At 36.7% G+C, this 11,448-nt stretch overlaps 1 long non-coding RNA gene across 1 annotated transcript; it reads right to left on the bottom strand.

Annotated features, from left to right (window-relative positions):
- Window positions 1-2,767: 2,767 nt before the first annotated feature.
- LOC149038660 (uncharacterized) lies at window positions 2,768-8,700 on the bottom strand. The gene is made up of 3 exons (XR_016180095.1): window positions 7,139-8,700; window positions 6,174-6,250; window positions 2,768-4,173 (listed from the first exon to the last, which is right to left on the bottom strand). It is a non-coding gene; the product is annotated as an uncharacterized LOC149038660 (long non-coding RNA).
- Between the last annotated feature and the right edge of the window lie 2,748 nt (window positions 8,701-11,448).

The following is an 11,448-nucleotide window of genomic DNA, read 5'->3' as shown; positions in this document are numbered from 1 at the left end:
GAAAGCAAGAACGGTAGTAAAATCGCCGGTTAATCAAATCTTCCCCCCAAACGTGGCCGGAAGCATTGGGGAGTAATTCCTGCTTCTTCTGGGAGACTTGTAGACCCGGACCGATAATTCTACCTTCTCGAAACAGAACACACACTAAGTTATGAAAGTGTTAAACTGGTTTAATACAGCGCGCCTAACGAGGTAAAGAGCATTCCAAATTAATTGTGTTCGCGACGAGCAGTTCCACGTCAATGTAGTCTTTTGAAAAAGAAAAAACGTTGTGTGATAACATATTTGAGAAAAACTGGTCCTCTAATTGCTTCAGTCCACCTTAATCGAGCAGTGGCTTGGCGAGGACTGATGTTCCGTGTTTGCTTGGCGGTAAATTAGAACCGAGTTTGTAAACTAAAAATGGTTCGACTGATTCTACCTATTCACGGTCTGCCTCACAGTTATTATGGTGTGAGTTTGAAGGACTTGGTATTGGATCAACTAATAATCCCTTCATATATTTTTTTTTCTTCGTTATCATCACTTGTCACTTGATATTGTGTTGATATTGTAAGGAGAAAATCTGTCTCGATCACTCATAGGAGTTAAAAGGCCAGTTGTTTACACGAGATCTGACCCAAACCGCGGTTTTTACGCAGACAATGGGCCATGCGTATTTTCTATGAGAGGGTTATTTTCATTAAATAAATGTCCTTTTACTGGAAGCGTGACAATTTCAGTCACAAAAATGTATTTTCAAATAAAAGATTCAGCTAAATTCAAGATAATTTAGATAGCGGTTTTGGTTAAATAACTCGCCCAACGGTATCAAAGTAGTCCAATGAACCTGCAGAAAAAAACGGTGTAGTTTTTTTCATAGATGAAATAACACATGGATGAGGCATCGAAAATAAATCATGGGAGTGTACAAAAATAAAGAAGAAGAGCAAAGAGTTACTCAAAGGTAGGTTCAGAATCCAGTTGGTTTGAAATAGGATTAGTGACTGTACAGGTGACTGCTGTTCTATACATGCACAAAACGCCCTTGCTTGCGTCAGCGAGAGATTTGAATGTAAAGATATGCAAATAATGGCTAAGCGGCTCTTAGGTGCAAAGTTATATCGCTAACAAAGAATGATCGGAATGCATGCAAACTGTTTGGTGCGCTTCGTGACAGTTAGTGTAGGTATTAACATAATTTCGGGCGCAATTTGGTGTAATTAGGCACAAGTCAATTTTTCATAGGCAACAAAATTGCACGAGCCATTTCTTGTCTTTGATTTTTTTGCATGCCAAACATGCCAGGTAGATAATAATTCGTCACTAACTGTTCCAAAAGCTTAGCTATTTGTAAAAAGCGTCATTAAGGTCTTGCATTCGCCAGCAATTTGGCTCAGCAATCACTAATATTCAAATTTTAAAATTTGGCTGTACTGCCTAAATAAACTTTTCAAAATCTCAGTTTTAAAAATTTTCATAAACGAGAGACGTTCACAAACATCAATCACACACGGTGCAAATTTTATTGTATTTTTAAACTGATCTCGGCTCAGCCGCAGGGAATGTTTCCGCATAACCCTAAACTTCATTATTAAGAGAAAATGATGGGTACTTTATCTTCTACTATCATTATGTATGCAGTTCCTTGCTGAAAGAAGCGTGGCAAAGACAAGGAATTACGACTGATTTTGAAATTTTCAAAATACCCATCACTTCGCCATCGATGCGCCATTATCAATTTTGTGTATCAATTTTAAACAGAAAAGATTTCCGTATTTCCGGGGCGCAGGCACAGCGGTGAGAACGCTCGCCTCCCGGGCCCGGGTTTGATTCCCAGACATGGCGTCACATGTGGGTTGAGTTTGTTACCAGTTCTCGTCCTTGCTCCGAGGGTTTTTCTCCGGGTCTTGTGCCGCGGGTTTCTTCCGCTCCGCATAAATCAACATTCTAAATTCCAATTCGACATGGAAACAGTGGACAAGAAGAACCACCTGGTGGAATGTTCATTTTCCAAATGCCCATTTATATATTTTATTTTATTTTTATAATTTTATTTTCTATAAAACAAAGCCGTAGTTACCGAGTTTCCCTTTTGTTTTGTCCTTAAATTCTTTTATCCAATAACTGTATGCACAATTAAGTATGGGGTTGTATGGAAATCATGCCAGTAAGAAAATTTATTTTTAGGTAAAGCCAACAATTAATAACTTGTGACCATTTTTGCAAAAAAATGAACTGATACACAGTGGAGTTGGAACCGTCCACTTGCGCTAATTACCAGTTTTACACAATAAATGTGCAGAGGCGAAGAGAAATATCTTTATTTACAACGCTTTACCTCTTTTACCCCTGTATTTGGTAAAACCAAGTTCAATTTCGTCGAATTTTAAAATGTTTTTTGGTGTGTGTGTTATATTTCAGCACTCTGATAAGCCATTTTGATGTGGACCGCAAGCTCGGAGAGTAAAGACTGAAGAAAATTTACAGTTAGAAGAAGACATAAAATATACAACGTAGTTGTTGAAGAAGAATTGTTGGAAATCGATCATGCATGTAGAGGTAACAATTGTAACTTAGACTCACCAAACGCGTTTTATGCAGTTCAATTTTGATCACAATTTTTTAAAAACAAGTTAGTGTTTCGAAGTAAAGACAAAACAGGGCTCTCAAATTTTAAATTTCAATTGACACATAAACTAACAGAAACAATTTGTGAAGGAAACAAATTAAGCTATCTCCTCCAAATGTTCAAAATCTAAAACAGGTTAAGCTGCTAAAAAGGAAACTTCCATTGACTGGTTGAATTACCAAGTTGAGAAATATATCAACTCATCAAAAGTTAGTGAGGACGGTATGATTTTAAAAGCTGACTTTCAGCAGAAAATTGGAAATATTATCGAAAGACAGAAAAATAATCATGCGATCTCTTACCAAAATTTTTAAAAGCTAATTCGGTAAAAGTCGTCAGTAGGACACTAACAACGACTATTTGAAAAGTGTATCTTAATTCAATTTGTTCAAGATGACTTGACTTAGAAAACATTTTCAAAGCGTTAATTTTAATTCGGCATGATGTACAGTGTGATCTCAACAAAATGAATTAGTAGTGGCAGTGTATAGTGTGCAGTGTGATCTCAACATTTCAATTAGTAATTACGCTGACGGCTGTGATTCTCGTTACAATTTTCTGATATTTTGCGCATATTTTTGCTTGTTTTCTGGCTAGTCACTGGAATGGCTTCTCGTTCGTGCTGCTTCTGGTATGAGTGTTTTCTATTCGAATCATCTACAGGGAGATTTAAATATTTTATCAATACTAGCACTTATGGCAAATATCAGACTTTATTGGGTTATTTCGCTTTCAAAGATGCCAGAGCCTTAACTTTCTTGTTGAAATGTTTTGAATTAATAGTTATTGCGATTATACTTAATATATTTTTTCAATTTGAATTTGTAAATCTTTTCTTTTTCGTAAAATTTGTTGTCTTAATTTCAAGTTTGCTTACTTGTCATGTTGAGATTCCATATTGTTATGCTCCTTACGTAAACATTTCTATTTGTCAGTAAAGAATAATTGTATTACTAAAAAAATTAAAAGTAGAAACAAATAAAAACTCATTTCCATCATATTATTTCTTCCTTTTCTCTTTTATTAAGTAAACAAATAATAAAAAAAGAGTTGCGCTTTTAAAAGGGCCTGGTAACTAGTCAAGATATAGGCTATCTCTTTTACTTTTTTTTGCGTATGGAGGGTTGCCGAGAGGAAAAAAAATCTGCGGATTTGAACGGCATCTAGCATTAAAACAAAAAATATACTTGAATTTTGATGGGAGAAAATCGTCAGCATGGAGCAAAATATTTTCCCGCCAAAAGACTTAGTATATTTTTCGATCAACACTGGACGCAATTCAAGAGCGCAGACTTTTTTTTCCATTGACAATTAATTTCCCGACATTTTTAGCTTCTCAATCATTCTACTGAAGGAAAGGTTTTCCCGCCAAAAGACTTTAGCCCTATTAAAAGCGCAAACTTGTAAGACATTTTCTTTGCTCGCCTGAGCGCGATTGTTTTTCTAATTAGGTACAACAAGACTTTTCATAAGCTTTATTTCAGGTAACAGACTTCTTGAGTCCTAAAACATCATCTTTCCTTGGATCTTCTAGCTTCATACCATCTTGAGATTTTTCAAATCTAAAAACAGAAGAAATGAATAAGAAACATTTGTTCCAAGTATAATCTGAACTAAGATAATCGTTAGGCAAGAGAATATAAACTGTTCTCTTGTCGTTAGGCTATCTGTTTCACCCTTTACACCCTAACATCAGTATGCATATTCTCCCAACTATTCTCTCAATTTTTTTTTTCTTGAGCGGTGAAATTATTTCAACGATAAAAACGTCTCGGTCAATTAATCCTGTCGAGATCCAGATTCCAATTCTCCCAACCGTCTGTCGTACATTTCTATTGATTTCAGCTTCAAGATATTTTTTTCCTTTTAATCGCCTTTCGGCTTGAAAATTTATCGATATTGTGAGGAGAAATTCCTTGTTGGTAACCTCTAAGGGTGCAGGGAATGAGCAGTGAAGTTTGACTGCAAGTGGCATACGTTAGCTCTGATTTAAAATCACTTAATAATAATAAACAACCTTACAAACTTTCATCCTCACCTAAGTGCAGATGTCTTTGTTTTATTGCAAAAACTGTTTGTCAACCGTTTTTCCAGTAAAATCGTGTTAAAATGAAGTTCTTAATGACGTGATGGCTTTTACGGCTCACGGTTCAAATTTTGTCCAATTTACGGCTGGCGGTTATTATCTTTCTACTGTGGTCACCAGAAAAATTTTTAAAGCTAATTTTTTTTTCGACTTATGGTTTAAATTTGTCAATCTTTATGCCTAACAGCTAAATTTTTTTAGCCGTTTTACGGTTACGGTTAACCCAACTGAGACCCTCTTAAATGTGCAATATCCAATTTCTTAAATCTAAAGTATGGATATGGGCATTTTCTGTATATATTTGTTAAAGTTGATTGAATCAATTTAACTATGGAGTGATTTTCACTGACTATTAAATTATTTTCCTTTAACCCTTTAACTCCCAGAAGTGATCAACATGAAATTTCTCCTAATAATATCCTTACATTAGCCGGCAATCAGCTTATGAGAATATTCAAACTTATAAGGTAGAAGTTGTTCTCAAAACTAATTTACAAGGATATTTATAGCAGCTAAAGGGGAGAATTACCAATCAGCTCTTTGGAGTGAAAGGGTTAATTTGTTAGGTGTTCTGGTCAAAAATATATCGTGTAAGGTACATGTTGGTCAACATATATTAATGTGGCAAAAAAAAATCTGTCACATGTGGTTTTCACTAAGTTTTCTTCACTTTAGACTTAAGAAAAATAAATTTTTGAGCGCAGAAGGCAAGAAATTCAATTATATTTGAGTAACTTTCCTTAGATCTCATGCCTAACCTCTCTATTTTAGAAAAGACTGCCTAAGTCAATTTCATTCTTCGTCCACTTCTTAAGAATTTACGCATCTTATCTAACATCTGAGATTTTTCCTTCAGCCAAGTGCTCTGTTCAGTGAATTTGCGCACATTTAATTCCGATATGATAGTAATGATTTTCAAAGCTAAAATTTCCTCGTCTCAACCCTCAACCAAAAACTGCTCCATGGCACATGGCACGTTAGCTTTTCTTACAAATCTTCATTGATAACGCTCAAAACAAGACTACAAATCAGCCGGAAAGCCGTAATTAAATAAACTTTGTGAACGAAGAAATCTCAAGTTTCCCTTTTCTAAACTTTTGCTTCTTTTCACTTATTTACGCGAAGGTATCGATGTTTTTTTCACGCTTAATTTCCCTTTACAGCGGTTTCTTCTTACGTTTTCCTTTAAAATTATGCGCGGGAAATTTGCGTGCAGCCGGCCAAAATTGACCGCCTTACGTTTGACCGTTGTGTTTTCACTTATACGAATACAATGGTTGTTCAAAGTACAAATAAGCTAATCAACTCTGAAGATTTATCACTATCATTATTTTTACTTAAGACCTAACATTTTTCTGCAAATTCTTGTTAAGCAGATTTAAACCTAATTTAGGTTTCCTCTGATCAATCTTCGGACCTTAAAAAATATTTCTTAAACTCGCGAGGAAAGCACTTGAGATATCATTACAAACTGACCTGTATTGACTGAATCTATCTCCGTGTACTCCATCTTGTTTCTGATCCTTTGTCTTCCCTTCTTGCTGTATGATTACCTAAAGAATGATTTGAAACAATTTTATTGACAAGGAAAACGCAACAACAATCATAATAGAGTAGGTTTCACGGTTCATCACGCGGCAATAAAATTTCATGCAGTGGCAGGCTGCTTTGGTGAAAAAGTTGACGGGTCGGTATGGAATATTTATGGATCTAATCTCTCCAAACAATATTATAAGGGTAATTCAGTATTAGGAGCAACTTCAGAATACCCCGCAACTCATTTACATGTGTCGGGAGGCTTTGAAGATCGAGGCATAACACAATAGACGCTATTCTTATTCAATGACATGTAAATAAGTTGCGGGGTATTCTGAAGTTTAGCCCAGTATTATAAACTGAGTTTATGACGAAAATTGGCCACCGTAAAGAGCTTCAAAGTAAAGGTTTCGAGCGTTAGCCCTTCGTCAAAGCAAAATGTATTGTTTTTCTTTTAAAACATCAGAGATGTATTAGGTCAGCCTCCATACAGTGCTCTTTGGAGAAATATAAAAAAAGGTTTAAACTGTGCGAAAATGGATTTCTTTGGTAGTATTTGTGACGACTATTCGTCCTAAAATTCTTTAGAAGTACTCCCTCGACAAGATTGCGTACTTATCCTCATATCCCAAATATGATAACGTTTTCTTAGTTTTTGAATCCGTGGAGCAGTTTAATCTTATCGATAAGATTTTCAGGCTCTGCTCAAAAGAACCGCTAAGCAATAACCTCAAACTACGTCATAAAAACATTATCTCAGGATTACACTTATGCATTCGAAAAATTTCATTATATGGAACCTCACAATGCATCAGATGGAACGAAGAGCTACAGCGCTATCACAGCACACAAAATTACAATAAACTTAAACCTGAGGAGAAATAAAGAGAAGCTCAATGACTTACATGAGTTCATTGCGTCTGTTGGCTTATCATCTCTGGTTGCAACTTGTGTGCGAGGACCGTTACAGACCAAAGTTCGACATGCAAGACACCAAACATTTTAAATTCTACCGTCAGATGATCCAACTGTCTACGACATCTAAGTCGAAGAGTTGTTCGTCCAAAAACTGCAGTTTAAGGCTTTAAACAAGGCAGCAAAGCGTAGTTCCGACTTCCACGTGAAAATATCCTGACTCAAGTGAGATGAATACTCAATGATCCCAGATAAATTTGCAATTCAATTTGAACTTTCCCGTGCATCACAATCAGTATTCAAAATGACACCGTGAGGAGTGGGGCAGAATTTTTGATTGCTGGTAGAAATATTTATATCCCGGAGGTCTAAGATTCTTCTGCGGTAAGAGATTTTCTAAAACACAAACTAAAAAAATTCCAAAAGTATTGACCACCAGTTCATTTTTAAACGTAGATCGTCTGTTTCGCGGTGTTCGTCCTTTTTCTCATAAATAACTAATGGCAGCAACTAAACATTCGGCGATAACAACCGCTGATTTTATAGGTATATTAATAATAATAATAATAATAATAATAATAATGAAAGCGATGATAATGATAATAATAAAAATAGTGATCACCAATTAAAAAATAATAATGATGGTATCTAATAAGATAATGATATATGATAAAAATGATAATAAATGGTATATGATAAAAATTGACCAAGAGGGCTGAACTTGCTCTTTCAAAGAAGGAAAGAATTCCTTCATTTTTCGAGTTCTTGTAAACACTCGTTTATAATAAGACTAAAAAGAGGAGACAGAGGACAAACGTTAACCTGAGGAATTCCCTTCAACGTATTTCTCATCTGACATCAATAAACTAAGAAAACAGAACCAAAGGAAGCGCTTACGTACAAGCATCCTCTAAAAAGCATTAAAAACGCCAGGTGCCAAACTAACAAATAAAACACAACAAAGAGTGCGCGAGACCTCACACATGAAAAATTGAATATAGAACGAGACGTTGCACGCAATACTACAGGTGACAAATAAAAAAAGGAAAAATCACTTTGCTGCGCGAGACATTACACAAAACGAATACAGCACAATACACACTTTGTACTAGATATCATAAGTAACAAATATAAAAAAGAACAAACAGTGCCCGAGATCATACACGAACAAATAGAACAAAGAAAAAGCCGTGGAAGAGATACAACAACAATTAGAAACGTTGAAGAAACGGTACAGGAGAAATTATACGTAACAATTAGAACACAGAACATACAGTGCGGGAGATACTACACGTAACAAGTAGAACACACTCGGAGCATAACAGTGTGCGGGATACTAAACGCAACAAGTAGAACACAGAACAAAACAGTGCACGAGATACTACACGTAACAAGTAGAACACAGAACAAACAGCGCACGAGATACTACACATAATAAGTAGAACACAGAACAAAACAGTGCACGAGATACTACACGTAACAAGTAGAACACAGGACAAAACAGTGCACGAGATACTACACGTAACAAGTAGAACAGAACAAACAGTGCGCGAGATACTACACATAACAAATCGAACACAGAACAAACAGTGTGCAAGATACTTAACGTGACAAGTAAAACACAGAGATAATATGTGTAACAAACAGAACACAGAAAAAGTAGTGCACGAGATACTACACGTAACAAGTAGAACACAACATACAGTGCGCGAGATACAACACGTAACAAGTAGAACACAAAATAAAACAGTGAGTGAGATACTACACGTAACAAGTAGAACACAGATCAAAACAGTGTGCGAGATACTACGCGTAACAAGTAGAACACAGAACAAAACAGTGCGCGAGATACAACACGTAACAAGTAGTACACAGAGCAAAACAGTGCACGAGATACTACACGCAACAAGTAGAACACAGAACAAAACAGTGCACGAGATACTACACGTAACAAGTAGAACACAGAACAAAACAGTGCGCGGGATACTACACGTAACAAGTAGAACACAGAACAAAACAGTGCGCGAGATACTACATGTAAGAAAAAGGACACAGAGCGAACACAGAACAAAACAGTGCGCGAGATACTACACGTAACAAGTAGAACACAGAACAAAACAGTGCGCGAGGTACTACACGTAATAAGTGAAACACAGAAAAAAACAGTGCGTGAGATACTACACGTAACAAGTAGAACACAGAGCAAAACAATACGCCAGATACTACACGTAACAAGTAGAACAGAACAAACAGTGCGCGAGATTCTACACGTAACAAGTAGAACACAGAACAAAACAGTGCGTGAGATACTACTCGTAAGATGTAGAACACAGAACAAAACAGTGCACGAGATTCTACACGTAACAAATAGACCACACAACAAACAGTGCGCAAGATACTAAACATGACAAGTAAAACAGAACAAAACAGTACGCGAAATAACACGTGTAACAAGTAGAACACAGAAAAAGCAGCGCACGAGATACTACACGTAACAAGTAGGACACAGAGCAAACAGTGCGCGAGATACTACACGTAACAAGTAGGACACAGAACAAACAGTGCGCGAGATACTACACGTAACAAGTAGGACACAGAACAAAACAGTGCGCGAGATACTACACGTAACAAGTAGAACACAGAACAAAACAGTGCGCGAGATTCTACACGTAACAAGTAGAACACAGGACAAAACAGTGCACGAGATACTAGACGTAACAAGTAGAACAGAACAAACAGTGCGCGAGATACTACACGTAACAAGTAGAACACAGAACAAAGAGTGCGCGAGATATTACACGCAACAAGTAACACAAAACAAAGAGTGCGCGAGATACTACACGTAACAAGTAGAACACAGAACAAAACAGTGCGTGAGATACTACACGTAACAAGTAGAACAGAACAAACAGTGTGCGAGATTCGTATCGGTAATCTCATGATTTCGAGTGCAATTTGGAATAAATAAGCACGAGTAAATTTTTTCAAAGACTAACAAAATTGCACGAGCCCGCAGGGCGAGTGCAATTTGTGGTGTTTGAAAAATCAACCATTGCCTTTCTTTATTCCAAATTGCACGAGAAAAATCATGAGATTACGTGTTAATACATGGAAAAATACGAGATGGTCTATCATAATTAAACATAAGCAAAGCGCGCGCATCAAGTGCAAAAAATAATTTATTCAAACCGTGCGTTCGGTCAAAACAACTGCGTACGATCAAAACAATAATATGCAATGATATCTTCACATCTTTAAGGTGCAAAAAAATTCAAAGTCCGGCTAAACAGTTCAAGGGATTGTACAGTCTGTGTTCGAATCACTTTCGATGGAATCGTCCTTTCCGAGGTTAAACCTACACGTAGCAAGAAGAACACAGAGCAAAACAGTGCGCGAGATACTACACGTAACAAGTAGAACAGAACAGTGTGCGAGATTCTACACGTAACAAATAGAACATAGAACAAGACAGTGCGCGAGATACTGCACGTAACAAGTAGAACACAGAACAAAACAACGCGCGAGATCCTACACGCAACAAGTAGAAAACAGAACAAACAGTGCGCGAGATACTACACGTAACAAGTAGAATACAGTAAAAAACAGTACGCGAGATACTACACGTAACAAGTAGATCAGAACAAACAGTGCGCGAGATACTACACGTAACAAGTAGAACAGAACAAACAGTGCGTGAGATTCTGCACGTAACAAGTAGAACAGAACAAACAGTGCACGAGATACTACACGTAACAAGTAGAACAGAACAAACTGCGTGAGATACTACACGTAACAAGTAGAACAGAACAAACAGTGCGCGAGATACTACACGTAACAAGTAGAACAGAACAAACAGTGCGTGAGATACTACACGTAACAAGTAGAACAGAACAAACAGTGCGCGAGATACTACACGTAACAAGTAGAACAAAACAAAGAGTGCGCGAGATACTACACGTAACAAGTAGAACACAAAACAACAGTGCGCGAGATACTACACGTAACAAGTATAACATAGAACAAAACAGTGCGCGAGATACTAAACGTAACAAGTAGAACAGAACAAACAGTGCACGAGATACTACACGTAACAGGTAGAACACAGAACAAAATAGTGCGCTAGATACTACACGTGACAAGTAGAATACAGTACAAAACAGTACGCGAGATACTACACGTAACAAGTAGATAAGAACAAACAGTGCGCGAGATACTACACGTAACAAGTAGAACACAGAATAAAACAGTGCGTGAGATAATACACGTAACAAGTAGAACACAGAGCAAAACAGTGCACGAG

The sequence above is a fragment of the Pocillopora damicornis genome, chromosome 10, assembly GCF_964200805.1.
Source record: "Pocillopora damicornis chromosome 10, jaPocDami1.2, whole genome shotgun sequence".
In the NCBI taxonomy this organism is placed as follows: Eukaryota; Metazoa; Cnidaria; class Anthozoa; order Scleractinia; family Pocilloporidae; genus Pocillopora; species Pocillopora damicornis.
Note: the sequence above shows the minus strand (reverse complement) of the source record. Positions and strands in the feature narration are given on the sequence as shown.